Consider the following 23,261-nt stretch of genomic DNA (forward strand, 5'->3'; position numbering starts at 1 on the left):
ACGCGACTGCTGCATTTTAAATGTGCGAGCACGGAATACTGAGAAAGCGTAATCCTGAAGAAATCTCGGGCCTCTTTAATCCATTTACAGCCACTCCCTGCCCCTTCAGCTCACTCTTGCAGCTTTCTCCCTTTGTGACGCTTTTTTTGCTTTTCTCTTCCTTGTTTTTCTCTTCCCTCGTCTTTCCCACATGTGTCTGGAGGCAGAAAAATAAGTGCGGGCCCTAAAAATAAGTGCCGGTGCCCCGCACCGGAAACAACAAGCACAAATTAAGCACTGCTTGCAGCGCCACGATGGCTTTATCTGTCAGGAGGCCTCTGCACCTCTGTGTCCTTCAATGAGTCTTCATACGCCCATCGTCTGTCTCTGAAACTCACACAGGCCTCTCTTTTTCTCCCGTTCATCGTCTGTCTCTGAAACTCACATAGAAGTCTTTCTTTTTCTCCCGTTCATCGTCTGTCTCTCAAACTCACATAGGTCTCGCTTTTTGTCCCACCATCTTTAAAGCTCAGGCCTCATCTTTGCTTTTTCTTCAGCCACTACTTGTTTTTTGCACCCCCACCCCCTTACCTACTCTCTCCCCCCAAGCCTTGGTACGTCTCTTCCTCTCTCATGTGTCTCTCCCCATCTTGCTTGTGGTCTGTATTTTGCAGACTCTGTTTTCTCTCTTTTCTTAGTCCTCCCCTGGCTGACAGCACCCCACATATGGGGTCCCACCCCGCTGTTCCCCACCCTGCATCTCGCCCGCGCGCCCCGTATTCTGCGGTTACATTTACAGACCTCTGCAGTGCTATGTCAGGCAATGCATTGGTGGTGGTGGGGGGGGGGGGGGGGGGGGGGGTCGCTCTATAAAAAACCACAGTACCTCTTTAACATGGGGGTTCGCCTCAAATTAGGATGCAGCCTCCGGTCTGCTGCCACCGACTCTCAAAAGTGGGGTTCCTCCATTTTGAAAAAACGCACCCCGCACAAGAGGCCACCAGGTGAAGGGCGTCACAGGAGGTTTCTAATATCTCCAACTTTTCCCGTCTGCACTCCTGCGTATCTGCGGGTCGTTTTCTCCTGTAGTTTTTTGTCCTTTCTCTCGTCTCACGGCGCTTGGCAGGAACACTGTAGAAATTAAGCGAAGCCATCTGTCCCTCCGCAGACCTTGTCTTTTTCGTACCCGCGCTGGCTTTTAGCGCGATGGCAGCACAGAAACCTCCTCTGGCCTGAGTCGCGGCCGAGTCTTCCCCGTTTCAGGCGAGAATCTCTCGTGGGGGGGTCTCCTCCTCTCGTGGGGGGGTCTCCTCCCGGAAGGCACGTGCTGTGCCCGGACCTCGGAGCTGGAGGCGGTTTCTTTGGCATTTGTTTTTGATGCGTTTGTAGCAGGTCCAGATGGCTGAAGCTGTGACTTGGTGCTGGTTCCTACACCTTTGGGCAGTGAACGTCCCCCCCCCACCCCCTCCCCCTTCCTTTGGTACATTTCTGAATGTACCTTGTTGGTTTATGTGGTTAGTTGTATGCAAGGGCAGAATGCTGTGTTTGGGATCTGTCGTTTGTCGGTTCATTGTTCAAAGGGGGCTGCCACCATGGCGGGCTCCGGGTGCAGGATTAGAGCCACAGGGTCTTGCATAACCCTTAATGCTAACACTACCCGATGCACTCCTGGGTAACCCCAGGCGCACTCCGGGATAACCCCAGACCCACTCCTGGATAACCCCTGGCGCGCACTCCTGGATAACCCCCGGCGCGCACTCCTGGATAACCCCCGGCGCGCACTCCTGGATAACCCCCGGCGCGCACTCCTGGATAACCCCCGGCGCGCACTCCTGGATAACCCCTGGCGCGCACTCCTGGATAACCCCTGGCGCGCACTCCTGGATAACCCCTGGCGCGCACTCCTGGATAACCCCCGGCGCGCACTCCTGGATAACCCCCGGCGCGCACTCCTGGATAACCCCCGGCGCGCACTCCTGGATAACCCCCGGCGCGCACTCCTGGATAACCCCCGGCGCGCACTCCGGGATAACCCCAGACCCACTCCTGGATAACCCCCGGCGCGCACTCCGGGATAACCCCTGGCGCGCACTCCTGGATAACCCCCGGCGCGCACTCCGGGATAACCCCCGGCGCGCACTCCGGGATAACCCCCGGCGCGCACTCCGGGATAACCCCTGGCGCGCACTCCTGGATAACCCCCGGCGCGCACTCCTGGATAACCCCCGGCGCGCACTCCTGGATAACCCCCGGCGCGCACTCCTGGATAACCCCCGGTGCGCACTCCTGGATAACCCCCGACGCGCACTCCTGGATAACCCCCGGCGCGCACTCCTGGATAACCCCCGGCGCGCACTCCTGGATAACCCCTGGCGCGCACTCCTGGATAACCCCCGACGCGCACTCCTGGATAACCTCCGGCGCGCACTCCTGGATAACCCCTGGCGCGCACTCCTGGATAACCCCCGGCGCGCACTCCTGGATAACCCCCGGCGCGCACTCCTGGATAACCCCCGGCGCGCACTCCTGGATAACCCCCGGCGCGCACTCCTGGATAACCCCCGGCGCGCACTCCTGGATAACCCCCGGCGCGCACTCCTGGATAACCCCCGGCGCGCACTCCTGGATAACCCCCGGCGCGCACTCCTGGATAACCCCCGACCCACTCCTGGATAACCCCCGGCGCGCGCTCCTGGGGTAACCCCCGGCGCGCACTCCTGGATAACCCCAGACCCACTCCTGGATAACCCCCGGCGCGCGCTCCTGGATAACCCCCGGCGCGCGCTCCTGGGGTAACCCCAGGCGCACTCCGGGATAACCCCAGACGCACTCCTGGATAACCCCAGACGCGCACTCCTGGATAACCCCCGGCGCGCACTCCTGGATAACCCCCGGCGCGCACTCCTGGATAACCCCCGACGCGCACTCCTGGATAACCCCCGACGCGCACTCCTGGATAACCCCCGACGCGCACTCCTGGATAACCCCAGACCCACTCCTGGATAACCCCCGGCGCGCACTCCTGGATAACCCCCGGCGCGCACTCCTGGATAACCCCCGACGCGCACTCCTGGATAACCCCCGACGCGCACTCCTGGATAACCCCCGACGCGCACTCCTGGATAACCCCCGGCGCGCGCGCTCCTGGATAACCCCCGGCGCGCGCTCCTGGATAACCCCCGACCCACTCCGGGATAACCCCTGGCGCGCACTCCTGGATAACCCCCGGCGCGCACTCCGGGATAACCCCTGGCGCGCACTCCTGGATAACCCCTGGCGCGCACTCCTGGATAACCCCTGGCGCGCACTCCTGGATAACCCCCGGCGCGCACTCCTGGATAACCCCCGACCCACTCCTGGATAACCCCAGACCCACTCCTGGATAACCCCCGGCGCGCACTCCTGGATAACCCCCGGCGCGCACTCCTGGATAACCCCCGACGCGCACTCCTGGATAACCCCCGACGCGCACTCCTGGATAACCCCCGACGCGCACTCCTGGATAACCCCCGACGCGCACTCCTGGATAACCCCCGACGCGCACTCCTGGATAACCCCAGACCCACTCCTGGATAACCCCCGGCGCGCGCGCTCCTGGATAACCCCCGGCGCGCGCTCCTGGATAACCCCCGACCCACTCCGGGATAACCCCTGGCGCGCACTCCTGGATAACCCCCGGCGCGCACTCCTGGATAACCCCCGGCGCGCACTCCTGGATAACCCCTGGCGCGCACTCCTGGATAACCCCCGGCGCGCACTCCTGGATAACCCCCGGCGCGCACTCCTGGATAACCCCCGGCGCGCACTCCTGGATAACCCCCGACCCACTCCTGGATAACCCCCGGCGCGCACTCCTGGATAACCCCCGGCGCGCACTCCTGGATAACCCCCGGCGCGCACTCCTGGATAACCCCCGGCGCGCACTCCTGGATAACCTCCGGCGCGCACTCCTGGATAACCCCTGGCGCGCACTCCTGGATAACCCCCGGCGCGCACTCCTGGATAACCCCCGGCGCGCACTCCTGGATAACCCCCGGCGCGCACTCCTGGATAACCCCCGGCGCGCACTCCTGGATAACCCCCGGCGCGCACTCCTGGATAACCCCCGGCGCGCACTCCTGGATAACCCCCGGCGCGCACTCCTGGATAACCCCCGGCGCGCACTCCTGGATAACCCCCGGCGCGCACTCCTGGATAACCCCCGACCCACTCCTGGATAACCCCCGGCGCGCGCTCCTGGGGTAACCCCCGGCGCGCACTCCTGGATAACCCCAGACCCACTCCTGGATAACCCCCGGCGCGCGCTCCTGGATAACCCCCGGCGCGCGCTCCTGGGGTAACCCCAGGCGCACTCCGGGATAACCCCAGACGCACTCCTGGATAACCCCAGACGCGCACTCCTGGATAACCCCCGGCGCGCACTCCTGGATAACCCCCGGCGCGCACTCCTGGATAACCCCCGACGCGCACTCCTGGATAACCCCAGACCCACTCCTGGATAACCCCCGGCGCGCACTCCTGGATAACCCCCGACGCGCACTCCTGGATAACCCCCGACCCACTCCTGGATAACCCCCAGCGCGCGCTCCTGGGGTAACCCCCGGCGCGCACTCCTGGATAACCCCAGACCCACTCCTGGATAACCCCCGGCGCGCACTCCTGGATAACCCCAGACCCACTCCTGGATAACCCCCGGCGCGCACTCCTGGATAACCCCAGACCCACTCCTGGATAACCCCCGGCGCGCGCTCCTGGATAACCCCCGGCGCGCGCTCCTGGGGTAACCCCAGGCGCACTCCGGGATAACCCCAGACGCACTCCTGGATAACCCCAGACGCGCACTCCTGGATAACCTCCGGCGCGCACTCCTGGATAACCTCCGGCGCGCACTTCTGGATAACCCCCGGCGCGCACTTCTGGATAACCCCCGGCGCGCACTCCTGGATAACCCCCGACGCGCACTCCTGGATAACCTCCGGCGCGCACTCCTGGATAACCCCCGGCGCGCACTCCTGGATAACCCCCGACGCGCACTCCTGGATAACCCCCGACGCGCACTCCTGGATAACCCCAGACCCACTCCTGGATAACCCCCGGCGCGCACTCCTGGATAACCCCCGGCGCGCACTCCTGGATAACCCCCGGCGCGCACTCCTGGATAACCCCCGACGCGCACTCCTGGATAACCCCCGACGCGCACTCCTGGATAACCCCCGGCGCGCACTCCTGGATAACCCCCGGCGCGCACTCCGGGATAACCCCCGACGCGCACTCCTGGATAACCCCCGACGCGCACTCCTGGATAACCCCAGACCCACTCCTGGATAACCCCCGGCGCGCGCGCTCCTGGATAACCCCCGGCGCGCGCTCCTGGATAACCCCAGACCCACTCCGGGATAACCCCCCGGCGCGCGCTCCGGGATAACCCCCCGGCGCGCGCTCCGGGATAACCCCCCGGCGCGCGCGCTCCTGGATAACCCCCGGCGCGCGCGCTCCTGGATAACCCCCGGCGCGCGCTCCTGGATAACCCCAGACCCACTCCGGGATAACCCCCCGGCGCGCGCTCCGGGATAACCCCCCGGCGCGCGCTCCGGGATAACCCCCCGGCGCGCGCGCTCCTGGATAACCCCCCGGCGCGCGCGCTCCTGGATAACCCCCCGGCGCGCGCGCTCCTGGATAACCCCCCGGCGCGCGCGCTCCTGGATAACCCCCCGGCGCGCGCGCTCCTGGATAACCCCCCGGCGCGCGCGCTCCGGGATAACCCCCCGGCGCGCGCGCTCCGGGATAACCCCCCGGCGCGCGCGCTCCGGGATAACCCCCCGGCGCGCGCGCTCCGGGATTAACCCCCGACGCGCGCGCTCCTGGATAACCCCCGACGCGCGCTCCAGGATAACCCCCGACGCGCACTCCTGGATAATCGCCCAATAAACTCTTGTGGAGCCCCTGATGTGTTCTTACAGACCCCTATGTATTCTTACAAAGCCCGATGTATCCTTGCATAACTCCCGACAAATTCTTGCACGGCCCCCAGCCCATTCTTGCACGGCCCCCAGCCCATTCTTGCACGGCCCCCAGCCCATTCTTGCACGGCCGCAGGCGTATTCTTGTATATCCTCAACATGCTTTTGCACCGCCCTCCGTGGACTAAAGCTGAGCTCCCAATGGATCCTCGCTTAGACCAAGTAAGCCCTGGCTTCCCCGCCCCCCAATTTGCTCTTGCACTCCCCCGACCAATATTCACATCTCCTCGAACAGGCTCTCCCAGCTGTACCTTTATGCCGGATGGACCCGTGCATACCCCATATGGGATCTTTTTTGTATTGTATATTTTATTAGTTTGATATTTTGCCAATTACGCCATACAAAGCACACATCTCATAGCATGTCAATAAAAAGTAAAATAGGCATAGAATTCATTAAAATATCAATAAAACAAGTGATAATCACGTATAGATCCATGCAAATGGCGCTACAAACCAGTACCTTAATTCGAAAAAGAATATACACATAAAGCTTCAAAAGGTAGTTACTGCCCCTTCATAAGCCCTGGCTATAAACCATCCCGCCCAGAACCCAAAAGATAGTGGTTATTATATCAACTAATTTAACAATTGTAAACACTAGACTTATAAAAACAAACTGTGCAAAGGACTCAAAGTGTGCAAATCAATTAAAAAAAATCAACCTTTCATAACTTTAAAAGTTGGCAACCTAATAAAGTGCTTAGGCGCCCATGATCAGCAGTATTGTGCAAAAAGCAAATGACATTATCTTGTAAATCAGGGCATAATAGCTTTTTAGATACCACAGATCCAAATTTGGCCATAGCCCAGCATACCAGCATACTACATTGCGGGCTTATCCACGCCAGATCTCTAATGCGGCATACCTGCAACTTCCTAAAGATCACAGCAGGCTTCATCTTATTTCAGCAGAGGTAACACAAACGACAATAATGTGCAAAAGTGACAGAACTTCCAACTTACAACAAGCATTTGCAATGCAAGGGGTCTCACGTTTGCTCGAGTTAGAGCTATTAACGTTGTAAATTTCTAACTGGACCCTTCTTGCCACATAATTTGAAAATTAAGAGTAAAACAGTTGACATAAGCGAGCCGATTCAAAGCACCACGGCCGCCATGAGCGTGAGCGCAAAGGAGAGACACAAAAGGAATAAGAAGTTCACTCCTCCCAGTCAAACGTATCGGCAGTCGTGCAATTATCCATGTAACAGGGGCAGTCTGCAAGGCGGTGGCAAAACCGCCCCAAGGAGGGACAAGCGTAAAGCATTTACCAATGATTATAAAGGATTTTTGAAAGGCAAGTCCACCAACGGGTGAAAGTGATCGGTGGGTGTGGTTAAAACCCACAATACTTACAACAGGTCAAAGCGCTTTTAATACTTACAACAGGTCAAAGCACTTTTGCGCTCCGCCTAAACAGGACAAGGATCCCTAAGGGACCACACCTGCCTAATTCCCCTCCACCTACAAAAAGAGGGGACTTGACCCAACCTGACCTTCAGGGCCCACCACCTAACACATGGGATTCTACATAGCTTAGGACCCCTCTGACTCTCGCACAACCCATAGTCACTGTTCATGTAGCCCCCAGTGGGCCCTCAACATTCCTTAGGGGAGCCCATGAGGCTTGCCAAACCCTCTGAGCGCCCAGAAGTCCCCCTCAAGACCTTCAAAACATCCATCCTCGAATGTCCTAAAGATAGGTAAAAATTTGTCAAGTTGCAATAACTCAATGTGTTGCTTCCGTTGATGTATTTTTTCCCCTCCAGCCTTCCCACCTTGTGCGCCACCTTTCAGGCACTTAACCGATGCCCACCCCCCTCTCCTCCATCCCCCTCCCCGCCGACCCCACCTCTGCACGCTTGACAGCAGCTTGTTCACTTCTCTGGGCCTGTTCTGTTTGGGAAATTGGGGGTCACGGCCTCTGGTGACCTTGCTTTCGGCAGCTGGCAGACGCACTAAACCGATTCAGACGAGTTGGGCCGGGGGTGTGGAGGGTGTCCTAGGATTACTTATTGATGGAGTGCAGTAGGCTGGACAATAGCCAAGAGCAGATGCCTCAGAAAGGTGGGGCCGGGGCCGGGTCAGGTCACCCGTACAAGCCAGAAGCACAGCTCTCTGGAGGTCCTCTGCGTGCATTGATCTGCGGGGCATCTCTAAGGGTTGTACACTTTACTCGGCCCTTTCGGCCGCTGCCCTTTCTTGCGCAGAAAAGGTTGACCTGAGTAACTACTGCGTGGGGAAATCCCGACATTTCTAATAATAAGCCGTTGTCGCGACATGCAACGTGGGAGGATAGTGCGCTGTTGTCGCAAAGTGGCTGGATGAGGTGAGCGCATGTCGCAACAGTGTTGTACTAAAGTGGATGGATGAGGTGGATAGATAGTGCGCCGTTGTCGCGACATGCAAAGTGGGTGGATGAGGGGGACGGTACGCCGTTGTCGCGACATGCAACGTGGGTGGATAGTGCGCCGTTGTCGCAAAGTGGCTGGATGAGGTGAGCGCATGTCGCAACAGTGTTGTACTAAAGTGGATGGATGAGGTGGATAGATAGTGCGCCGTTGTCGTAACATGCAAAGTGGGTGGATGAGGGGGACGGTACGCCGTTGTCGCGACATGCAACGTGGGAGGATAGTGCGCTGTTGTCACAAAGTGGCTGGATGAGGTGAGCGCATGTCGCAACAGTGTTGTACTAAAGTGGATGGATGAGGTGGATAGATAGTGCGCCGTTGTCGCGACATGCAAAGTGACTGGATGAGGTGGACAGTGCGGGGTCGCGACATGCAATGTGGGTGGATGAGGTGGACAGTGCGACGTCGTGACATGTAACGTGGGTGGATGAGATGGCCAGTGCAGCGTTGCCGCAACGTGGGTGGGTGAGGTTGATAGATAATATGCTGTTGTCACCACATGCAAATGAGGTGGATAGTGCACCATTGTCGGGACGTGTGTGGGTGGATGAGGTGGATAGCACGCCGTTGTTGCGACATGCGAACCAGGTAGATGAGGTGGATACTGTGCCATTGTCGTGACATGCATGTGGGTGGATAGCACGCCGTTGTCGCGACATGCGAAGCAGGTAGATGAGGTGGATACTGTGCCATTGTCATGACATGCATGTGGGTGGATGAGGTGGATAGCACGCTGTTGTCGCGACATGCGAAGCAAGTAGATGAGGTGGATACTGTGCCATTGTCATGACATGCATGTGGGTAGATGAGGTGGATAGCCCGCTGTTGTCGCGACATGCAGAGCAAGTAGATGAGGTGGATACTGTGCCATTGTCATGACATGCATGTGGGTAGAAGAGGTGGATAACATGCCGTTGTCGCGACATGCGAAGCAGGTAGATGAGGTGGATACTGCGCCATTGTCGTGACATGTATGTGGGTGGATGAGGAGGATAAGGCACCGTTGTCTCGACATGCGAAGCAGGTAGATGAGGTGGATACTGTGCCATTGTCATGACATGCATGTGGGTGGATGAGGTGGATAGCACGCTGTTGTCGCGACATGCAAAGCAAGTAGATGAGGTGGATACTGTGCCATTGTCATGACATGCATGTGGGTAGATGAGGTGGATAGCATGCTGTTGTCGCGACATGCAGAGCAAGTAGATGAGGTGGATACTGTGCCATTGTCATGACATGCATGTGGGTAGAAGAGGTGGATAACATGCCGTTGTCGCGACATGCGAAGCAGGTAGATGAGGTGGATACTGCGCCATTGTCGTGACATGTATGTGGGTGGATGAGGAGGATAGGGCACCGTTGTCTCGACATATATATGCAAAGTGGGTGCATAAGTCAGAGCCAGTGCACCAGGCCACACAGGAATTTAGGTCACTTTTGAGTAACATGTTTGGTGAAAATGGAAACGTAACGCAGCAGTATAGGACAATACGTCAGCGTAGATAGAGCGGGTAGAATGACGTCAGAGTATCATTATCGTAGTAATGCAGCATCACTTTGGGTAGCACTTAGTAAGGGTACAGGCCATGAGCCAATGCATGTAACATCACTTTGGGTAGCAGGTTTGGGTCAAGAGAAAAGTAACTCAAAAGTGTAGATCAATACAGAATGGGCCGGTAAGGTACAGCCATGGGTGTAAGTAAGGTTCAAGCCGCAGGTCAGGTATAAGCAATAGATACAGCATGTAGCATCAATCTGGGCTGCAGGTGTGGGAGAAGAGAAAAGTAATGCAAGAGTGCAGGGCAGTGCATCAATGAAGCGCCATACAGAATGGGCCGGTAAGGTACATACATCCGTGAGTGCGAGTAAGTCTTAAGCCATGAGTACATGGTACGGGTAAGCTGCAGGCCATGAGGCCAGCATGTAGGGGCAGAAAACGTGTGTGAACAATCTGAGTCTATTGGAAACAAAGAGTGCTGTTGGTACAGCAAGAAGAGATGGGCGAACCCCCTTTTAAGATTATGGGAGACATACACGTTTCAGTACCAGACGTAAATTGGGACTCTTGCCCTTCCTCAGGGTCAGTGCCTGACCAATGTCTGGCTGATTTCATCTCCAACTCTTCATCACCTAAGGGTCATGGTGGTCTGCGCAATACCAGATGATGTATGTTGTGGCCATGGGGGGGCAGACAAGGTCTGACCGCAGTTGATTGGGGGTGCAAGGTAGCCTACAGTGACAGTCCCGGTTTTTCATAATCTGTCCTTGCAAATCTCACTCATTTCAACTCGTGTCCTGTTGTTTTTGGATTGTTCAGTAAACGGAGGCAGGCATGCTTTTATGTGTTTCAATGCACAATTAGTGCCAAGACTTCATTTAATCAACACACATGATTCGCTGTGTAAAAACAGCATTTTATTTATACTTCTCAGTGTCTCTTTTTCTCTGTTTTCTGTTGGCGAGCTCTGTCTTGAGTCATTCTGTGGTCCTCAGACAGTTCAAAAGTCGTAGTCCTACTTCTATGTTTACGAAATAAATCTCCCATTTTTTTGTTTTTTAAAATCTGGTCACCCTACACATACGCCTGATTGAGGCACCGCTGCACTTATCCCAAAGATGGCTATACTGGCCTGTCCCAGGCACTGGGTACTGTGTTAAATAACCCCTGCTGTCTCGACCCTGGAAACCGAGGCAATGCAGTCCCCAAAGTCACCAATCTTCCTGTTAGCAACTGGACAACAACATTTCTGTAGTGTCTAGCATCTAAGCACATTCTTGTCTGCTTCTAGCCAGAGCTGACAAAAACAAGAATTGGCAATGCAATGGGTCTCGCATTTGCTCGAGTTAGAGCTATTAGCATTGTAAATTCCTAACTGGATTTTTCTTGCCACATGAATTGAAAATGAAAAATAAAACAGTTGACATAAGCAAGCCGTTTCATAGCGCCACGGCCGCCATGAGCGTGAAGGAGAGACACAAAAGGAAAAAGAAGTTCGCTCACAGTCAAATATATCAGTAATCGTGCAATTATCCATGTAACAGGGGCAGTCTGCCAGCCGGTAATAAAACCATCCCAAGGAGGGACAAACGTAAAGCATTTACCAATGATGATAAAAAAAATTTGAAAGGCAAGCCCACGAACGAGTGATAGTGATGGGCGTGCGGTGGGCGTAGTTTAAAGCCCACAATACATTCAGCGGGTCAAAGCGCTTGTGCGCTCGACATAAAAATGGCTTTGACCATCCAGTTCAGACCACCAAGTCTTTACTCTGATGGCCACATGGGTCAGACCGTAATTTCCCTGTACTGGAAGCCGATAATCGGCTGGTGGGCACAGGAACGTCCATTTTTTTTTATATGGAAACCAAATTCACATTAGGTATGGTTAAAGGTAAGCCATCACAGGAGTATGCTGTAGCATCAGACATGGCGCATCATGGGCATTTCAGAGCCTTTTTTACTCCGCACAAGATGAGCACAAGGATGCGTACCTCTGGGTGTGATGTGGCCATTGTGTATAAGCTTGTGTTCACATACCACCTCCACGCTGGTCTGTAGATAACAGCGCTGTTCTGCTCTTCGTTGTCAGTTGTGCATCACAGGCCACCCTGGAAAGCTTGGCTCTGTGGAACGTAGTAAAGATGGCAGATCCTTTAAGGTGACATTGGCACGATCTGTGGCCTTGGCTCTGTACCCCACAGCTCTTCACTTTCTTCTGGTTAATACTCATCTAATCAGAGGTCCCCATGTTGGGGTTTAGTGTGTGAGAGCTGGTACATGCAACCTTTGCCTTTCTTCATGGAGTCCTTATGCAGGGCACAGACCCCCAGATTTTAGTCCTGGCCTTCACCTGTAGTCACTGAAGTGCTCTGAAGTTTGTCTGGGTGTGGTGGTTGCCAACAGCTGTGAGCCATCACCACCTGGCCCTGGACTCCCTGTGCTCTGTACAAACGTTTGTTGAGAAGTCTTGAGTAGACCACATTACAGCAGCGTAGACGTGGAATGCCTAGGGCTCTGGTCAGCTCTACGTTATGATTTGGTTGGTGAAGGAGTGGCCCTTAGGCGACCACAGGTAGCCATAGGTTGGCCCCTTCGACCTTTGGAGTGGCTTGGACAACCAGGAGAGGGTATAGAGTGGATGATTGCGTTGAGATATCCGCCACAGAGTGTTTGGGCTCATTTCTTTCCTGGGATGGGGCATGTTCAGTCTCTCGTGCCCCTGACCCATAAAACCTCTCATCAGGACCAACTCAGACCCATGAGGTTCTCGGCGTCCCGTGTGACGTGTAGTTCAAACAGTTCGTGACATTGGAGTGACTTTGTGGCCCCTCCATTTATCTGGCACTAGTGGCCCTGCTGTGACTTCTTGAACCCTGAGTGCTTTTCCTTCGAGAGCTACTGTATCCCTCCCCTCTTACTTCTTGGCCACCACAGGAGGTTTTCGTGCCCAGAGGCGCCGATATTTCTTGTAGAACATGTTCCTCACTGAAGCCTGTGATCCAGGTGGATCTGGGCCTTCTGGGAGCTGTGACGCCGCGTCTCACCACCCTCAGGTGAGCAGACATCGCCTTGTTCTTGTGTGCACCTGTCAGATGGTATTATCCGCTACACAGCAGCCTCGAGCCCCTGGGGCCGGACATATTGTTAAAAATCCGCGCAAGCCGGGCGGATGAAGGCTTACCAGGAAGTCATCCCCATCTGGTCCTCTGCATGTATAGGGGTGTGTAGGGGCCCCCCCCTGCTGTTAAAGGTGCTGGCGGTTTACATGACGTCTGCTCTGTTCAAGTGTCAAACACGCTCTCTTAAAATGGCGTCTTATTCATTCAACCTGCCTTTTCCCGCCAATAACACTCAGCCAAAGCGTCCTTGGTCAACTGGAAACAGGGCCTGCCTTTAGTATGTGCGAGCTGGACCCACGCCCAGGGCGCCGACCTCCAGAGGGGCACTGGAGCTCCTTGAAGTATTCTTCTTATGACTTGGGCTAATAAAAGGTGTGAGAAGGAACACCAAATGTGGCTTCACCCAGGGCGCTCTCTGAGAAAAGGACAGCTATAGCTAGAAGAACCAAGGCCTGGAGTCACATGACCGTGAGAATCTACAGCGAACGTGCTCACTTCTGCTCGTGCAGACGCAGTCGTTGACAGTGCAACGAACAGGAAGTGTGCACTAGTGTCAACTATGTAAACTTTACAGAAGGTCCTCGGTTTCATGCCATTGGCCAGTACTTCATTGCTGTTGGGACCAGGGCCAGCTCTCTCTTGGGTTACTGCAATGGGCTTTCCTTGGGAGTGGCCAAAAGTGGACTCCTCCAGCCTCAGGGGGCTCATCATCTAGGGATCCAGCTGGCTGTAATGTCTTAGAGACTCCATTTCACTGCGCCAAGACACCCTTCATTGTTTCTCATTGGAGGCCAGAATTTAGTTCAAGCATCTGTCCTTCCTCTGTAAGAGTTTTCCTGGATCAGCCTTGGCGACATCTGTAATAAAGTTTGTTCTGCTGCCAGCCCACTTCACAGCTCTGTGATTGGCTAACTTGTCAGGCATCGTTTGTCCTGAGGCATCTTGGCACTAGGTGTAAAAGGATTGCCCAAAGAGGAAACAATTGAATTAAAAAACATAAAATAATAGGTGTGTGTCAAAGTTTAGTTGCGTTCACAAAATTATCACATTTCCCATTAGTGAAGCTAATGAAATTAACAAACTGCTGTGTTACACAATTTTGTGTCTCCTACCTACATTCGACGTATAAGATTTTAAAATTCCAGGTATGTCCTCCCTCGAACATTTCACACAGGATATCCGCAAATCATATTTCATACCATTTTGATCATTTTTTCCTTAAATTTCACAAGTTATTGTGAGAAAAATGATTCATCACTCTTCTGTCTCTCGCTCTCTCTCTCTCTCTCTCGCTCTCTCTCTCTCTCTCTCTCTCTCTCTCTATATATATATATATATATATATATATATTTATGTATTTATTTGGGGAGGGGGTGGCTAGGATTCCTTTTCAATCATCAGGATGACATGGAATGAAATCTATTCTGCTGTCCGGAGACCTGTTCAATTATTTATCTCACTATTAGAGGCAGAGATTGCATTTCGATTCAGTCTGAAGAATGGCTCCCTCTCTGAGGGAAAGGCATTGAGGTCTCTCCAGGAGAGTTTGTGCATGTTACTGCATCTCAGGGGTGCATGGGGCTACCAGGTGGAGTGGCCCACTTGCCCCGTAGTAACCAGCCCGTCACTACGACTGTTCTTGCACTGAGTGAGGCTCACATTTCACTTTGGCTGGGTGAGAATCGCCTCATAGGATCCAAGATGGCAGACTCCAGTTTAGAGCAGTGGTTCCCCACCTTTTGATCACTGTGGACCACCACTTTATCATTACTGGAACCCTTGGACACCCACAGAATTATTATTGGAATCCAGGGACCCTCCACTGGGTCATTACTGAAAGCTGGGTGCCTAATCTGTTAATATTATTTAATTTTCTAAGCAGTCACGGACCCCCTGAGGAGTCTTCACAGACCCCCATGGGTCCCCAGGCCACAGATGGAGAACCACTGATTTAGAGCACATCCTTCTCATTGGAGAGAGTCAGAAAGGACTAGTGCAGCCAGGGGTGGACTGGCCAAAAGAGAGATTCGAAGAGTCCTCAGTGGACTGATGTCTTTGGAAGGCCAGTGGTCTGAGTCCTCAAGCCCAAGTTTTGCTGATTGTCTCACCTGAGGAAGTTAAAAAGCTGGCTGGCGTTTCACAGCACTTCGCGGCCACAAGTGCCTCAGCACAGATGAACAGTTCACACATTAAACTATACTTGTATAGCGCCAAAACTACTGGGCATACATGCGCTAATGTGATATAGACAACAATGCAGCAAATTACAAACAGGGCTCCCAGTGTTACGATATTTGTTTTTTTTAACATTTCTGTCTGTATTTATCCACATTTTATTTTTGGCCATCTAATTGGCATTTATCCATATTTATTTAGTGTCTTGAGAATTAATGGAGTTGTAAAGTGGTACATTTTCATATTTATTTAACTGGTAAACATGCACTCAAACTTTGATGCCTTTCGCATTTCAGCAAATTAAGCAGTCATATGTTACAAAACACTACACCCAGAGATAAATATTAGCATTTTGTACAAATATATGTTAACACTTTTTATCTGCTCAGCGGTTGGCTTGGAATTTATAGAGGACAACATTGAGAGTCTCTCACAAAAGGACAATTTTATGTATTTTTTCACTTTTAAAAATAAATACAGACGGTAAACACATTGTTCCTGTCTGTATGTATCTGTAAAAATCAGTAAAAATGGAAAACTGGGAGCCTTAAGTACAAACCAGCACAGAATCAACAAGTAGCCTTAAGCTGAACAAGCCCCTTGTGAGCTTTTTCCCCAAAACTCCACCATGTCAAGTTTTCACTCTGATGTCACACATGGTCCTTCGCGTGCAATACCTTTTAAAGGCATTATTGGGGATCAAGGTGAGGGGGGGGGGAGGGGGGGGGGGGGGGGAGCCTCTTCTGGACCGGGGCCACTATGGGTCAAATTTTCAACTGGATAGGAAGCCATTTTTAGTTCTCCCAACTCTTGGAGATGCCATCTGTGGATAAGGCTGGCAGGGCTGGGGCGCACGTGAAAAGCAACATAGAGGACATGACAAGGAGACTGCTGGTGTGACCCAACACAGTCAACTAGCGTAGACGTACCCCACCAAGCAGGGGTACATGCACCCCTGGGAGAAAGACACCCAAGAATGCAGTGATGGTGGATTCAGCGACAAGAAGGTAAACGTGCCCTACTGGTGGGTGTTAACTAGCTTCAGCGATTCCATTGGCTGTAGAAGAGGTGGCATATGACGAACACTGCAGCAACAATGCGAAAACATAACGTGCTGCTGACTTCAGCTCACTAGTGACACTAGTGTTAATCACCACCATTGTGTCATGCCCTTGCTTCGCACGAGTCCCAGGCACGAGGCTTCCCACATACATACACATTGAACATTACACATGAGAGTTTCCCCTGCGTTTATACCAAAGCAGAAGCACACAGACCGTCACAGTGCGCTGGGTGATGACATCATAGTTCTGCATACAGTCTCCAGGTATAGACTTTACCCAGACTCCCCTGGGTGCACAGGTTTAGTAGTGACAATCATAAATTCACACAGTACAAAGTGAATAAATCGCTACAAAAAACTAGGGTCATGATTTACAAAGGCAAAGTTGTGCTTTAGCGTAAGTTTACAATTGTTTGCAATTCACAAAGGTATTTTACAAGTAGTATCTTTACAAGTGCTGAGTCTTCACACGTGTGTGTATGAGTGTCAGCCATCTTACTCCTCTGCTTGTGTGTGTGTGCCAGCCCTCTTACTCCTACACTTGTGTGTTTGTTCGTCAGCCCTCCCACTCCTACACTGGTGTGTATGTGTCAGGCCTCCTACTCCTACACTGGTGTGTATGTGTCAGCCCTCCTACTCCTATACTTGTGTATGTGTCAGCCCTCTTACTCCTCCGCTTCCGTGTATGTGTCAGCCCTCCTACACTTGTGTGTATGTTTGTCAGCCCTCCTACTCCTACACTTGTGTATGTGTCAGCCCTCCTACTCCTACACTGGTATGTATGTGTCAGCCCTCCTACTCTTATGCTTGTGTGTATGCCAGCCCTCCTATGCTTGGGTCTGTGTGTCAGCCCTCTTACTCTTACGCTTCAGTGGCTGTATGTCAGCCCTCTTACTCCTATGCTTGTTTGTGTCAGCCCGCCTTCTCTTACACTTTTGTGTATGTTAGCCCTCTTACTCCTACCCTTGTATCAGCCCTCCTATTCCTGCGCTTGCTTGTATGTCAGCCCTCATTCTCCTACACTTGCGTGTCAGCCGTCCTACGCTTGTGTCAGCCCTCCTAGTCTTACGCTTGTGTGTGTGTCAGCCCTCCTCCTCCTACGCTTGTGTGTCAGCCCTCCTCCTCCTACGCTTGTGTGCCAGCCCTCCTCCTCCTACGCTTGTGTGCCAGCCCTCCTTCTCCTACACTTGTGTGTCAGCCCTCCTTCTCCTACACTTGTTTGTCAGCCCTCCTAGTCTTACACTTGTGTGTATGTCAACCCTCATACTCCTACGCCTGTGTGTCAGCCCTCCTACTCCTATGCTTGTGTGTCAGCCCTCCTATTCTTGTGTCAGCCTTCTACTCCTATGCTTGTGTGTATGTGTCAGCCCTCCTACTCCTACACTTGTGTGTGTCAGTCCTCCTACTTTTATGCTTGTGTGTATGCCAGTGCTTCTGTGCTTGGGTCGGTGTGTCAGCCCTCTTACTCCCACACTTCAGTGGCTGTATGTCAGCCCTCTTACTCTTACGCTTGTTTTTGTGTCAGCCCTCCTACTCTTACACTTGGGTGTGTGTCAGCCCTCCTTCTCCTACACTTATTTGTCAGCCCTCCTACGCTTGTGTGTATGTGTCAGCCCTCCTACTCCTATGCTCTTATCATTGAAAAGCAACAACACCTCACAGAATCCTAACAAAAACAGTCCTAGGAAAGGGGAGATATAGCTCACTGATGTTGAAAAGATCTCCAGGAAGCGCTTGGTGCAGTGTTGGAAGACACTTGGAAAGCTTGCCATGTTAGAAGATTACTGGGAGGACACTCATGGAGGTCATTCGGCGGTCGCATCTGAGAGTCCTGGCTTGCCCCTTGCGACCCCTGGCTCTGTCTTTGTGACCCCTGGCCCCAGTATGGCAGGAACACAATGGCAGCTGGGTTGGGGCTCAACTGTTTTTGTTTGCTTTCACTTCCTGTTGTTTTATTACACTAATAGTGAATAATGTGTGTGAGTGAAATTGAAGGTCCAAGGGCGTTTGATGTCCCCTTTGCTACCCCTGGCATTTTAGTGAATTGACTTTCACGAGGCGAGGACGCTTCTGATTGGCGAATTCGTCGGTGTGATCAAAAGCCCAAAGCAGAGACAAGCACTCGCCGGGGACGGGCTAAGTGACCACAATGAACCTGGCAGACACCCCCAGGAGTGCGCCGTCAGGGAGGTGGACCCCGAAATGTCCTTTTTCTTACACTGCGCATCTTTCCAGAAGCAATTGGGACTAAGGACAAAACCTCAGGTTTGAACCGAAAGAAACAAGACCCACCACACCAGCTGAGAGGCCCCAACATACGTCAGCGCAGAGCACCCAGGAAGGGAGTCAAAGCACAGAAACTACAGATTGGCAAAGCCGGAGGAATGACGAGACCCCTGCTGCAGATGCTTCATTAACCCATGCATCCTGTGTGCCTGAACCCTTGCCTGGTGTGACACGCGCGCGCGCAGTTGTTGACTTTTCCCTGTTATTTCTCCGCAGTCCCTTCACCCCTTCGCGCCCCCTACCCCCCCAGTGGCTCGTTACTTCCATTACTTGGAACCCACTCTGACAGGTCATCAATACGGAGCCTACGTCCCCCGGATGGCAGGACACTCCGGCAGGGATCTCCAGCAGGTGCCTGGCAGGGCAGCGCTCTTTCAGTCTGCCCTCAGCTGGCGGGCATGGCCCTCTGGCCACCTACAGTCTGCAGGTTGGTCCCGACTCCAGACTAGTCTGTCCACTTTGGGGTACTCCATGGTTGTGAATGCCTCGGCCTCTTTGCTACCAGACCCCACAGTCACCTGCCAGGCCGGGATGGTCTGGTTTGGTGTCACCAGAGTGGTCTCCAGTGGCAGGAAAAGGCAAATTACTCATTGGGGTGCCCCGGAGAGGCCAGATGGCCGGACAAGACTCGTCTTAGATGCGCCTGACCTCGCCCCAGACACTTTTCTAAGGCAGCAGCATGTTGTTCCTGACTTCATCATGGGGCCTTCCATTTCAGGCGTCATCCAGACATTGGTAGGCCCATGTCTTTGGGAGAGTAAGTCCTTCAGAACGTGATGGACCAGGGTAGAGGGATAAGGGGGAGGGGGGTTTGCGGGCGTAAAGTAATGCTCATGGTTATGTGATCTTATTTGTTCGGGCTTTTTCTGACGAGACGCCCCGCTGTGTGTAGGATGCATTTAAGGGGTGCCCGTTCGGAGTCTGCAAGTCCATGGATTAGGGTGTTACCACCACCCACGTGCAAGAGTGGTGGACTTCAACAGCAGTTCTGAAGTCACTTTCTGGAAGAAAGGGATTTTTTTTTAATGAGGGAGTTGGTACTAGCCAGTCTTGGTATGTTTTTTTTGGCAATGAGTTCTTTGAGCGTGAAGCTGGTGCTCAGGGTGAATCCGAGTGACCTGGCGTTGGGTTCAAGGCTTCAATGTTCATGTCATTGAGCTAGGTTAGTTCTGCTTTTAGTTTGTTGTTCTTGGCAAATAGGAATTCTGTCTCTGTCTTCTGTCTTAGTTTAAATGCAGAGCAAAAACAAATGCCACAGCACTTACTTTTGACTAAAAATCTTTAATTTAAATATGTTAAATTATTTTTAATTGAAACTTCATTTTTTTTTTTAATTCCCACCTATTGGAAAAAATCAGTTTTATATTATGTATTATTAATAAAAGTGAGGTACAAAATAATCGTAATTTAATTGTTAATAAACATTTGATACATTAATGTTTTAATTTAAAAAAGGGTTGTTAAAGTATTTTATGATTAAATGTTTTATTTGTATATATTTTTTAATATTCTATTACATTTATTTATATGTTTACCTGTTTTAAGTAATTTAATATTATTTTCTATGGGGTTGAATTTTAAGTGTATTGGTTATTATTTTTTATGGGAGGATGATGCATTGTTAGTGGTTGGCCATGTGTGGTGGTGGACTTATATTATTGTTTCTTTTTGGCAGTAGTAACCTACACTGAAAGTTGGCTCCTCCCCCTTTTTTCAGAGGAAGGAGAAAAAGAAGACCACACTGTTCAGTTACCTTACGCTCTGATTTTGTGAATAATCAACAGTAGTAATGTTACTCAAAGGTGTAATACTTAAATTACATGTGTAAATTACTCACAAGTGTAAGTTACCTTTGTGAATAGCCCTGTTAGAATCTTTCAGTTCTGGGGCCGGATATACATTGGCGGCAGTAGCAGCAAAGCGCGTGATTGGCAGAAGGAAGCAGCGCGCACGCTCCTGGGTCGGTTCACATGAGGTCACTGCCAATAGGGCCAACAGCAGCTCTCAAGTAAGAACCTTCCCCGCTCAGCTCGTGCTCCGGCCCACAGGGCGCTCCTTGTTGCTTGTGCATGGAGGAGGTAAATTAAAAACAGGTGTAGAACAAATACCTTCCTTGTCCCCTCAAACCTTCCTGCCTTGCTCCATTGACCTCCCCTAGGCCCTTAAATTCACAGTCCATGCTTCCAAAAAACAAAATGGGCCCTCTGGGAGTGGAGCGTGTCAAAGGCCTGCGTGTTGGCGGCCCTGCTCGTGCGTTGACGGACGGGGCTGGTTTGTGTGTTCTGGAAGAAGGCCCTGGCTTCTCACTGGCCTGTTGTCGGCCCCCAGCCCCCCAGTTTGGGCTGAACCTGGAGTTCCCACTCCAGCCAGGGATGGCTGTTATTTCAGACCAGTCAGCAGGGCGGTTGGGAACCAGCCCACCCTTTGAGTGATGTTTGTTATTGGTGGACAGGGCCCAAGGTCTTGCAGGAGGTTGGAGGGTTTGTGTGTGGCTGGCGCGGAGTGGGGCGCGTAGGAAGCTCTACCTCTCAGCGGACCTACTGAGAGGAACACTAGTCTGTCTGACCCGTGCAGTGTGCTTGTACTTAACGGGCCCTCTCCGCTGTGTATATACTGACGTCACTTCCTCTCCACCCCACTCACTTGGAACCGGACCAGGGGACAGTTAGGGTTGGAAAGGACGGATTTTGAAAGGGAGGAATGTTGTGTCTTTGGTTCCAATGGAAATCTATGCCTGATGAGGAAGCGCCCCCCCCCCCCCCAGCGTTCCTCGCCCACTGTGCAGACCCACACCATGCAAGTATTTCCATGCGGGTGAGAGGGTGGAGCAGAGCTTTACCCGGGTGTGGAGGGAATGCAGCTTGAATGGAGAGAGAATGTGCTGTCGCCCAGGTAGTAAATAAAACATAGTGGACTTTGAATTCAGGAATATGAATCAACCCATTTAGAAAATGTTTCAGGGCACCAGGAGAGGGAAATAAATTGTTGGGTGTCCTTGGAGAACCTTCCACCCTTTATGGCGGTACTGAGAATCTGTCCTCCTCATGGTCCCTCCGAGTGAGTTCTGATGCTGGGAAAGAGCGCTGAGGCCAGAAACCACAGGAGGAGGGTGTTGTAGGCAACAGAGGAGGTATATTTTGGGGTGGGCACTTACCACTATCCTTTTACAGACATCCGGGACACCGTCATAGCTGAGGATGGACACTTGCAGTAGATATAGGACCGATACCTTTGAATGTTTGCGCTCGTGCAAAAAGGGCACTTCCATTTGCACTATTTTTGCTCATTTTGAAATGTGAAATTAATCAAACTGAATTTCACTCAGATCTACATATGGAGCAAACCAGTTTCAAACTGTGTTTCCTGTTTGCGCAACAGGTGGAGTAAATACCCTTTTTTCCATTTTTTACATGAGAGCTCTGCATTGTTTTTCATATATAAATTGCAAAAAATAGGGCAAATTCAATATTCTTCCTTTCCTATTTTTGCAAATATGTTATTCACGGAATAAACCTTCTCATTTAAAATCGTTGTTGCCCATTTTAAATTAAATCTAGATAGCATGTTTGTTTCCTGTGGTTTCACAATCAGTTTCCTGTATTTTTCCCAGCTCTGTTGCGCAAGCCCTGCATCAGCTCAGGGGTGCAGGCAAGACACCTGACTGTGGAGCACAAGCAACGCACCCAGCTGTCGAGCGCAAGCACAGCACTTTTTCTGGAACAGGTGTAACAGCAACTGGTTCTGGCTTGCAAGCAACATAGCTGGTTCTGGGGTGCAGTCATCAAGCCAGTCTGTGTGACACAAATGACACACCCATCTGTGGGGCGACAGCATTGCACCCAGTTCTGGGGCACAAGTGTCGCACCCAGCTCTGGAATGCAAGAAAAGCACCATTCTCTGGGGTGCAAGCAACGCACCGGTCTCTGGGGTGCAAGCAACGCACCGGTCTCTGGGGTGCAAGCAACGCACCGGTCTCTGGGGCGCAAGCAACGCGCCGGTCTCTGGGGCGCAAGCAACGCGCCGGTCTCTGGGGCGCAAGCAACGCGCCGGTCTCTGGGGCGCAAGCAACGCGCCGGTCTCTGGGGCGCAGGCAACGCGCCCGTCTCTGGGGCGTAAGAACTGTGCCATTCTCTGGGGCACAAGCAAATACCCAGCTCTGTGACACAAGCAAGTATGTAGATTTGTGGCGTGAAAACAAGCACATGACTCTGTTGCATAAACAAACGCCAGAGTTACACTTCCAAAAAAGATATCAGCTGAATCGACGATTTTATTGACCCACAGATAGACTTTTCCCAAGAGGGTACAGAACTCTGTAAAGAGGTAAGGTATTATGTTATAGATTTAAATAGTGCAAACTACCCCTGACAAATCTTTTAAGCGCCTTTAGGACGTAACATGCTACTTCATGGAACCCTGAGTTAGTCATATATTTTGCAACTTTATTAGAGTGGCTATACTGATTTGTTGCATGCAGTTTCCAGTCTAGAAGAAATATGGGAATTGCTGTTGATGCAGATGCTTTAGTTATGTATTGAGTTGCATTTGTGATTTTCTGTTTGATTGAAGGGACTGGAGGAGGGCCTGCAGTGTAGCTGCATTACAGGCTAATGGGTTGAGTGCACTGCAGAAATCTCTGTACATCCTGTAGGTCGCCAGTTTGTCTATCTGTGCTGGCAATACTCAAGCTCTCTGAGCTGTATGA

At 52.3% G+C, this 23,261-nt stretch overlaps 1 protein-coding gene across 3 annotated transcripts in view; it reads left to right on the forward strand.

Annotated features, from left to right (window-relative positions):
* The window catches only part of FBRSL1 (fibrosin like 1), a 1,114,915-nt gene that overhangs the window by 1,015,729 nt on the left and 75,925 nt on the right, over positions 1-23,261 (forward strand). The window lies entirely within an intron of this gene.

This window comes from Pleurodeles waltl, chromosome 11 (assembly GCF_031143425.1).
Source record: "Pleurodeles waltl isolate 20211129_DDA chromosome 11, aPleWal1.hap1.20221129, whole genome shotgun sequence".
Taxonomy (NCBI): Eukaryota; Metazoa; Chordata; class Amphibia; order Caudata; family Salamandridae; genus Pleurodeles; species Pleurodeles waltl.